Here is a 12,041-nt window from a genome sequence, read left to right as displayed (position 1 = left end):
CTTCTTATTGACGATGAAACAAAGAAATTGCATCGGAACTAAATACAAAAGGCACAATGCCGACTTAAGTACAAGAAAACGGACTCTTCTTACTGTGTATGATTTGAGCCTCTCCTGTGAGACCAGTTTTAGATTCCGATGCTTCACTTCAGGATTACTGTATCCCTCGTACCTTCTTATTGTCGAAGAAACACAGAAATTGCACTGGAATTAAATACAAAAGGCATAATGCCCACTTAAGTACAAGAGGAATGTCCCTTCTTACTGTCTGTGATTTGAACCTTTTCTGTAAGACCAGTTTTAGATTGCGGTGCTTCAATTCTGGTTTACTGTATCCCTTTGACCTTCTTATTGACGATGAAACACAGAAATTGCATCGGAATTAAATACGAAACGCACATGGCAGACATAAGTACAAGAAGACTTACTCTTCTTACTGTCTATGTTTGAACCTTCCTTGTGAGACCAGTTTTAGATTCCGATGCTTCACTTCAGGTTTACTGTATCACTTGGACCTTCGTATTGACGATGAAACACAGAAATTGCATCGGAATTAAATACAAAGGCACAATACCGAATTAAGTACACGTGGAATGTCTCTAGTTACTGTCTATGTTTGAACCTTTCCTGTGAGACCAGTTTTAGATTCCGGTGCATTACCTCAGGTTTACCGTACCCATTGGACCTTCTTATTGACAATGAAACACAGAAATTGCATCGGAATGAAATACAACTGCACGATGCCGACATAAGGACAAGAAGACTGACTCTTCTTACTGTCTATGTTTTGAACCTTTCCTGTGAGACCAGTTTTAGATTCTGTTGCTGCACTTCGGGTTTACTGTATCCCTTGGACCTTCTTATTGACGATGAAACACAGAAATAGCATCGGAATTACATACAAAAGACTCAATACCGAGTTAAGTACAAGAAGACTGACTCTTCTTACTGTCTACGTTTTTAACCTTTCCTGTGAGACCACTTTTAAAGTCCGATGCTTCACTTCAGGTTTACTGTATCCCTTGGACCTTCTTATTGACGATGAAACACAGAAATTGCATCGGAATGAAATACAACTGAACGATGCCGACTTAAGTACAAGAAGACTGACTCTTCTTACTGTCTATGTTTTGAACCTTTCCTGTGAGACCAGTTTTAGATTCTGATGCTTCATTTCAGGTTTACTGTATCCCTTGGAGCTTCTTATTGACGATGAAACACAGAAATAGCATCGGAATTAAATACAAAATGAACAATGCCGACTTAAGTAAAAGAGGACTGACTCTTCTTACTGTCTATGTTTTGAACATTTCCTGTGAGACCAGTTTTAAATTCCGATGCTTCACTTCAGGTTTACTGTATCCCTTGGACCCTTTTACTGACGATGAAGAACTAAAATTGGATCGGAATTAAATATAAAAGGCACAATGCCGATTTAAGTACAAGAAGACTGAGATCTTCTTACTATTTATGTTTTGAACCTTTCCTGTGAGACCAGTTTTAGATTCCGATGCTTCACTTCAGGTTTACTGTATCCCTTGGACCTTCGTATTGACGATGAAACACAGAAATTCCATCGGAATTAAATACAAAAGGCACAATGCCAAATTAAGTGCAAGAAGACCGACACTTCTTACTGCCTATGTTTTGAACCGTTCCTGTGAGACCAGTTTTAGATTCCGATGCTTCACTTCAGGTTTACTGTATCCCTTGGGCCTTCTTATTGACGATGAACACAGAAATTGCATCGGAATTAAATAGAAAATGCACAATGCCGACTTAAGGCCGAGAAGTCTGACTCTTCTTACAGTCTATGCTTTGAACCTTTCAAGTGAGACCAGTTTTAGATATTGATGCTTCTCTTCAGGTTTACTGTATCCCTTGGATCATCTTATTGACGATGAAACACAGAAATTGCATCGGAATTAAATACAAGATGCACAATGCCCACTTCAGTAAAAGAGGACTGACTCTTCTTACTGTCTATGTTTTGAACCTTTCCTGTTAGACCAGTTCCAGATTTCGATGCTTCACTTCAGTTTTACTGTATCCGTTGGACCTTCTCATTGACGATGAAACACTGAAATTGCATCAGAATTAAATACAAAAGGCACAATACCGACTCAAGTACAAGAAGACTGACTCTTCTTACTGCCTATGTCTTGACCCTTTCCTGGGAGACCAGTTTCAGATTCCGATGCTTCACTTCAGGTTTACTGTAACCCTTGGACCATCTTATTGACGATGAAACACAGAAATTGCATCGGAATTAAATACAAAGGGGACAATGATGACTTAAGTACAAGAGGACAACCTCGTCTTACATTCTATGATTTGAACCTTTCCTGTGCGACCAGTTTTAGATTCCGATGCTTCACTTCTGGGTTTCTGTATCCCTTTTACCTTCTTATTGACGTTGAAGCACAGAAATTGCACCGCAATTAAATACAATAAGCACAATGCCGACTTAAGTACAAAAGGACTGACGCTTCTTACATTCTATGATGTGAACCTTTCCTGTGAGAGCAGTTTTAGATTCCGATGCTTCACTTCAGGTTTACTGTATCCCTTGGACTTTCTTATTGACGATGATACACAGAAATGGCATCTGAATTAAATACAAAGGGCACAATGCCAACTTAAGTACAAGTAGACTGACGCTTCTTACTGTCTATGTTTTGAACCTTTCCTGTGAGACCAGTTCTAGATTCCGGTGCTTCACTTCAGGTTTACTGTATCCCTTGGACCTTCATATTGACGATGAACACAGACATCGCATCGGAATGATATAGAAAATGCACAATGGCGACTTAAGAACAAGAAGTCTGACTCTTCTTACAGTCTATGATTTGAACATTTCCTGTGAGACCAGTTTTAAATTCCGATCCTTAACTTCAGGTTTACTGTATCCCTTGGACCCTTTTACTGACTATGAAGCACAAAAATTGGATCGGAATTAAATATAAAAGGCACAATGCCGATTTAAGTACAAGAAGACTGAGATCTTCTTACTATTTATGTTTTGAACCGTTGCAGTGAGACCAGTTTTAGATTCCGATGTTTCACTTCAGGTTTACTGTATCCCTTGGACCTTCGTATTAACGATGAAACACAGAAATTCCATCGGAATTAAATACAAAAGGCACAATATCGAATTAAGTACACGTGGAACGTCTCTAAATACTGTCTATGTATGAACCTTTCCTGTGAGATCTAATTTCAGATTCCGAACCCTTACCTCAGGTTTACTGTATCCGTTGGACCTTGTTGTTGCCGATGAAATAGAGAAATTGCATCGGAATAAGATACAAAAGGCACAATGCCGACTTAAGTACAAGAAGACTGACTCTTCTTACTGTCTATGATTAAAGCCTTTCCTGTGAGACCAGTTTGAGATTCCGATGCTTCACTTCAGGTTTACTGTATCCCTTGCACCTTCTTATTGACGATGAAACACATAAATTGCATCGGAATTACATACAAAAGACACAATACCGACTTAAGTACAAGACGACTGACTCTTCTTACTGTGTATGTTTTGAACCTTTCCTGTGAGACCAGTTTTAGAGCCCGATGCTTCACTTCAGGTTTACTGTATCCTATGGAGCTTCTTATTGACGATGAAACACAGAAATTGCATCGGAATTGAATACAAATGCACAATACCGACTCAAGTACAAGAAGACTGACTCTTCTTACCGTCTATGTTTTGATACTTTCCTTTGAGAGCAGTTTTAGGTTCCGATGCTTCACTTCAGATTTACTGTATCCCTTGGACAATCTAAATGACGATGAAACACAGAAATTGCATCGGAATGAAATACAAATGCACAACGCCGACTTAAGTACAAGAAGACTGACTCTACTTACTGTCTATGATTTGAACGTTTCCTGTGTGACCAGTTTTAGATTCTGATGACTCTCTTCAGGTTTACTGTATCCCTTGGACCATCTTATTGACGATGAAACACAGAAATTGCATCGGAATTAAATACAAAAGGCACAATACCGACTCAAGAACAAGAAGACTGACTCTTATTACTGTCTATGTTTTGAACCTTTCCTGGGAGACCAGTTTTAGATTCTGATGCTTCACTTCAGGTGTACTGTATTCCTTGGACCTTCTTATTGACGATGAAACAGAGAAATTGCATCGGAATAAAATACAAAAGGCACAATGCCGACTTAAGTACAAGAAGACTGACTCTTCTTCCTGTCTATGTTTGATCCTTTCCTGTGAGACCAGTTTGAGATACCGATGTTTCACTTCAGGTTTTCTGTTTCCCTTGGAACTTTTATTGACGATGAAACACAGAAATTTCATCGGAATTAAATACAAAAGGCACAATGCCGACTCGAGTAAAAGAGGACTGACTCTTCTTACATTCAACGATTTGAGCCTTTCCTGTGAGACCAGTTTAAGATATCAATGCTTCACATCATGTTTACTGTATCCGTTGGACCTCCTTATTGACGATGAAACACAGAAATTGCATCGGAATTAAATACAAAAGGCACAATGCCGACTTAAGTACAAGAGGACTGACTCTTCTTACATTCTATGATTTGAGCCTCTCCTGTGAGACCAGTTATAGATATCAATGCTTCACTTCAGGGTTACTGTATCCCTTGGACCTTCTTATTGACGATGTAACACAGAAATTGCGTCGGAATTAAATACAAAAGGCACAATCCCGATTTAAGTACAGGAAGACTGACTCTTCTTACTGTCTATTTTTAGAAAGCTTTCCTGTGAGACCAGTTTTAGGATCCAAAGCTTCACTTCAGGTTTGTTGTATCCCTTGGACCATCTTATTGAGGATGAAGCACAGAAATTGCATCGGAATTAAATACAAGAGGCACAATGCCTACTTAAGTACACGAGGACTGACCCTTCTTACTGTCAATGTTTTGAACCTTTCCTGTGAGACCAGTTTTAGATTCCGAAGCTTCACTGCAGGTTTACTGTATCCCTTGGACCTTCTTATTGACGATGAAACACAGAAATTGCATCTTAATTAAATAAAATAGTCAAAATGCCGATTTGAGTACAAGAAGACTGACTCTTTTTACTGTCTATGTTTGAACCTTTCATGTGAGACCAATTTGAGATCCCGATGCTTCACTTCAGGTTTACTGTATCCCTTGGACCTTCTTAATGACGATGTAACACAGAAATTGCGTCGGAATTAAATACAAAAGGCACAATCCCGATTTGAGCCTTTCCTGTGAGACCAGTTTAAGATATCAATGCTTCACATCATGTTTACTGTATCCGTTGGACCTCCTTATTGACGATGAAACACAGAAATTGCATCGGAATTAAATACAAAAGGCACAATGCCGACTTAAGTACAAGAGGACTGACTCTTCTTACATTCTATGATTTGAGCCTCTCCTGTGAGACCAGTTATAGATATCAATGCTTCACTTCAGGGTTACTGTATCCCTTGGACCTTCTTATTGACGATGTAACACAGAAATTGCGTCGGAATTAAATACAAAAGGCAAAATCCCGATTTAAGTACAGGAAGACTGACTCTTCTTACTGTCTATTTTTAGAAAGCTTTCCTGTGAGACCAGTTTTAGGATCCAAAGCTTCACTTCAGGTTTGTTGTATCCCTTGGACCATCTTATTGAGGATGAAACACAGAAATTGCATCGGAATTAAATACAAAAGGCACAATACCGACTCAAGTACAAGAAGACTGACTCTTGTTACTGTCTATGATTTGAACCTTTCCTGTGAGACCAGTTTTGGATTCTGATGCATCACTTCATGTGTACTGTATCTCTTGGACCTTTTTATTGACGATGAAACACAGAAATTGCATCGGAATTTAAGACAAAAGGCACAATACCGCCTCAAGTACAAGAAGACTGACTCTTCTTACCGTCTATGTTTTGATAATTTCTTGTGAGACCAGTTTTAGATTCCGATGCTTCACTTCATGTTTACTGTATCCCTTGGACCTTCTTATTGACGATGAAACACAGAAATTGCATCGGAATTAAATACAAAAGGCTCAATACCGTCCCAAGTACAAGAAGACTGACTCTTCTTACCGTCTATGATTTGATCCTTTCCTGTAAGACCAGTTATAGATTCCGATGCTTGACTTCAGGATTACTGTATCCCTGGGACCTTCTTGTTGACGCTGAAACACAGAAATTGCATAGGAATTAAATACAAAAGGCACAATGCCAAATTAAGTGCAAGAAGACTGACTCGTCTTACTGTCTATGTTTTGAACCGTTCCTGTGAGACCAGTTTTAGATTCCGATGCTTCACTTCAGATTTACTGTATCCCTTGGACTTTCGTGTTGACAATGAAACACAGAAATTTTATCGGAATTACATACAAATGGCACAATACCGACATAAGTACAAGAAGACTGACTCTTCATACTGTCTATGATTTGAGCCTTTCCAGGGAGACCAGTTTGAGATACCGATGTTTCAGTTCAGGTTATCTGTATCCCTTGTAACTTTTATTGACGATGAAACACAGAAATTGCATCGGAATTAAATACAAAAGGCACAATGCCGACTCGAGTAAAAGAGGACTGACTCTTCTTACATCCTACGGTTTGAGCCTTTCTTGTGTGACCAGTTTAAGATATCAATGCTTCACATCATGTTTACTGTATCCGTTGGACCTCCTTATTGACGATGAAACACAGAAATTACATCGGAATTAAATACAAAAGGCACAATGCCGACTTAAGTACAAGAGGACTGACTCTTCTTACATTCTATGATTTAAGCCTCTCCTGTGAGACCAGTTACAGAAATCAATGCTTCACTTCAGGGTTACTGTATCCCTTGGACCTTCTTATTGACGATGAAACACAGAAATTGCGTCCGAATGAAATACAAAAGGCACAATGCCGACTTAAGTACAGGAAGACTGACTCTTCTTACTGTCTATTTTTTGAAGCTTTCCTGTGAGACCAGTTTTAGGTTCCGATGCTTTACTTCAGGTTTACTGTATCCCTTGGACCATCTTATTGACGATGAAACACAGAAATTGCATCGGAATTAAATACAAGAGGCACAATACCTACTTAAGTACACGAATACTGACCCTTCTTACTGTCAATGCTTTGAACCCTTAAATGTGAGACCAGTTTTAGATTCAGATACTTCACTTCAGGAGTACTGTATCCCTGGGACCTACTTATTGACAATGAAACACGGAAATTGCAACGGAATTAAATACAAAATGCACAATGCAGACTTAAGTACAAGAGGACTGACTCTTCTTACATTCTTTGAATTGAACCTTTCCTTTAAAACCAGTTTTAGATTCCGATGTTTCACTCCAGCTTTACCATATCCGTTGGACCTTCTTATTGACGATGAAACACAGAAATTGCACCGGAATTAAATACAAAAGGCACAATACCGACTCAAGTACAAGAAGACTGACTCTTCTTACTGTCTATGTTTTGAACCTTTCCTGTGAGACCAGTTTTAGATTCCGATGCTTCACTTCAGGTTTACTGTATCCATTGGACCTTCTTATTGACGATGAAACACAGAAATTGCGTCGGAATTAAATACAAAAGGCACAATGCCGAATTAAGTACAGGAAGACTGACTCTTCTTACAGTCTATTTTTTGAACCTTTCCTGTGATAGCAGTTTTAGTTTCTGATGCTTCAATTCAGGTTTGCTGTATCCCTTTGACCTTCTTCTTGACGATAAAACGAAGAAATTGCATTGGAATTAGATACAAAATGCACAAGGCCGACTTAAGCACAAGAAGACTGACTCTTATTACCTTCTATGTTTTGAACCTTTCCTGTGAGACCAGTTTTAGATTCCAATGCTTCACTTCAGGTTTACTGTATCCATTGCTCCTTCTTATTGACGATGAAACACAGAAATTGCATCGGAATTAAATACAAAAGGCACAATGCTGACTTAAGTACAAGAAGACTGACTCGTCCTACTGTCTATGTTTGAACTTTTCCTCTGAGACCGGTTTTAGATTCCGATGCTTCACTTCAGGTTTACTGTATCCCTTGGACTTTCTTATTGACGATGAATCGCAGAAATTGTATCTTAATTAAATAAAAAAGGCAAAGTGCCGATATAAGTACACGAATAATGACTCTTCTACCTGTCTATGTTTGATCCTTTCCTGTGTGACCAGTTTGAGATACCGATGCTTCACTTCTGGTTTACTGTATCCCTTGGAACTTCTTGTTGACGATGAAACACAGAAATTGCATCGGAATTAAATACAAGAGGCACAATGCCTACTGAAGTTCCCGAAGACAGACCCTTCTTTCTGTCTATGTTTTAAACCTTTCCTGTGAGACCAGTTTTAGATTGCGAAGCTTCACTTCAGATATACTGTATCCCTCGGACCTTCTTATTGACGATGAAACACAGAAAATGCATCTTAATTAAATACAAAAGTCAAAATGTCGATTTAAGTGCAAGAAGACTGACTCTAATTACCTTCTATGTTTTGATCCTTCCCTGTGAGACCAGTTTCAGATTCCGATGCTTCACTTCAGGTTTACTGTATCCCTGGGCCCTTCTTATTGACGATGAACACAGATATTGCATCGGAATTAAATGCAAAGGGCACAATGCCGACTTAAGTACAAGAAGACTGACCCTTCTTACTGTCTATGTTTTGAACCTTTCCTGTGAGACCAGTTGTAGATTGCGATGCATCACTTCAGGTTTACTGTATCCCTTGGACCTTCATATTGACGATGAACACAGACATCGCATCGGAATGATATAGAAAATGCACAATGGCGACTTAAGAACAAGAAGTCTGACTCTTCTTACAGTCTATGATTTGAACATTTCCTGTGAGACCAGTTTTAAATTCCGATGCTTAACTTCAGGTTTACTGTATCCCTTGGACCCTTTTACTGACTATGAAGCACAAAAATTGGATCGGAATTAAATATAAAAGGCACAATGCCGATTTAAGTACAAGAAGACTGAGATCTTCTTACTATTTATGTTTTGAACCGTTGCTGTGAGACCAGTTTTAGATTCCGATGTTTCACTTCAGGTTTACTGTATCCCTTGGACCTTCGTATTAACGATGAAACACAGAAATTCCATCGGAATTAAATACAAAAGGCACAATATCGAATTAAGTACACGTGGAACGTCTCTAAATACTGTCTATGTATGAACCTTTCCTGTGAGATCTAATTTCAGATTCCGAACCCTTACCTCAGGTTTACTGTATCCGTTGGACCTTGTTGTTGCCGATGAAATAGAGAAATTGCATCGGAATAAGATACAAAAGGCACAATGCCGACTTAAGTACAAGAAGACTGACTCTTCTTACTGTCTATGATTTAAGCCTTTCCTGTGAGACCAGTTTGAGATTCCGATGCTTCACTTCAGGTTTACTGTATCCCTTGCACCTTCTTATTGACGATGAAACACATAAATTGCATCGGAATTACATACAAAAGACACAATACCGACTTAAGTACAAGACGACTGACTCTTCTTACTGTGTATGTTTTGAACCTTTCCTGTGAGACCAGTTTTAGAGCCCGATGCTTCACTTCAGGTTTACTGTATCCTATGGAGCTTCTTATTGACGATGAAACACAGAAATTGCATCGGAATTGAATACAAATGCACAATACCGACTCAAGTACAAGAAGACTGACTCTTCTTACCGTCTATGTTTTGATACTTTCCTTTGAGAGCAGTTTTAGGTTCCGATGCTTCACTTCAGATTTACTGTATCCCTTGGACAATCTAAATGACGATGAAACACAGAAATTGCATCGGAATGAAATACAAATGCACAACGCCGACTTAAGTACAAGAAGACTGACTCTACTTACTGTCTATGATTTGAACGTTTCCTGTGAGACCAGTTTTAGATTCTGATGACTCTCTTCAGGTTTACTGTATCCCTTGGACCATCTTATTGACGATGAAACACAGAAATTGCATCGGAATTAAATACAAAAGGCACAATACCGACTCAAGAACAAGAAGACTGACTCTTATTACTGTCTATGTTTTGAACCTTTCCTGGGAGACCAGTTTTTGATTCTGATGCTTCACTTCAGGTGTACTGTATTCCTTGGACCTTCTTTTTGACGATGAAACACAGAAATTGCATCGGAATGAAATACAAAATGCACAATGCCGACCTAAGTACAAGAGGAATGACTCTTCCTACTGTGTATGTTTTGAACCTTTCCTGTGAGACCAGTTTTAGATTCCGGAGCTTCACTTCAGGATAACTGCATCTCTTGGACCTTCTTATTGACGAAGAAACACAGAAATTGCACCGGAATTAAATACAAAAGGCACAATGCCCACTTAAGTACAAGGGGAATGTCCTTTCTCACTGCCTATGATTTGAACCTTTACTGTGAGACCAGTTTTAGATTCCGATGCTTCACTTCAGATTTACTGTATCCCTTGCACCTTCTTATAGACAATGAAACACAGAAATTGCATCACAATTAAATGCAAGAGGCACAATGCCTGCTTATGTACAAGAAGACTGACTCTCCTTACTGACAATGTTTGAACCTTTCCAGTGAGACCAGTTTTAGATTGCGATGCTTCACTTAAGGTTTACTGTATCCCTTTGACCTTCTTATTGACGATGAAACACAGAAATTGCATCGGAATTAAATACAAAAGGCACAATACCGACTCAAGTACAAGAAGACTGACTCTTCTTACCATCTATGTTTTGATAATTTCCTGTAAGACCAGTTTTAGATTCCGATGATTCACTTCAGGTTTACTGTATCCCTTGGACCTTCTTATTGACGATGAAACACAGAAATTGCATCACAATTAAATACAAGAGGCACAATGCCTACTTATGTACAAGAAGACTGACTCTTCTTACTGACAATGTTTGAATCTTTCCAGTGAGACCAGTTTTAGATTGCGATGCTTCGCTTCTGGTTTAATGTATCCCTTTGACCTTCTTATTGACTATGAAACACAGAAATGCATCGGTATTAAATACAAAACTCACATGGCCGAAGTAAGTACAAGAACACTGACTCTTCTTACTGTCTATGTTTTGAACCTTTCCTGTGAGACCAGTTATAGATTCCAATGCTTGACTTCAGGTTTACTGTATCCCTTGGACCTTCTTGTTGACGATGAAACACGGAAATTGCAACGGAATTAAATACAAAAGGCACAATGCCAATTTAAATACAAGAAGACTGACTGTTCTTACTGTCTATGTTTTGAACCGTTCCTGTGAGACCAGTTTTTGATTCCGATTCTTCACTTCATGTTTACTGTATCCCTTGAACCTTCTTATTGACGATCAAACACAGAAATTGCATCGGAATTAAATACAAAAGGCACAATGCCGACTTAAGTGCAAGAAGACTGACTCTTCTTACTGTCTATGTTTTGAACCTTTCCTGTGAGACCAGTTTTAGAGTTCGATGCTTCACTTCAGGTTTACTGTATCCGTTGGACCTTCTTATTGACGATGAAACAGAGAAATTGCAACGGAATAAAATACAAAAAGCACAATGCCGACATAAGTACAAGAAGACTGACTCTTCTTACCGTCTATGATTTGAGCCTTTCCTGTGAGACCAGTTTGAGATTCCGATGCTTCACTTCAGGTTTACTGCATCCCTTGGACCTTCTTATTGACGAAGAAACACAGAAATTGCACCGGAATTAAATACAAAACGCACAATGCCCATTTAAGTACAAGGGGAATGTCCCTTCTCACTGTCTATGATTTGAACCTTTTCTGTGAGACCAGTTTTAGATTCCGATGCTTCACTTCAGGTTTACTGTATCCCTTTGACCTTCTTATTGACGATGAAACACAGAAATTGCATCGGAATTAAAGACAAAAGGCACAATACCGACTCAAGTACAAGAAGACTGACTCTTCTTACCGTCTATGTTTTGATAATTTCTTGTGAGACCAGTTATAGATTCCGATGCTTCACTTCAGGTTTACCGTATCCCTTGGACCTTCTTATTGACGATGAAACACAGAAATTGCGTCGGAATTACATACTAAAGACACA

The sequence above is a fragment of the Schistocerca serialis genome, chromosome 8, assembly GCF_023864345.2.
Source record: "Schistocerca serialis cubense isolate TAMUIC-IGC-003099 chromosome 8, iqSchSeri2.2, whole genome shotgun sequence".
NCBI classification, from domain to species: Eukaryota; Metazoa; Arthropoda; class Insecta; order Orthoptera; family Acrididae; genus Schistocerca; species Schistocerca serialis.
The sequence above is the reverse complement of the archived record's forward strand: the minus strand, read 5'-3'. Positions refer to the sequence as shown.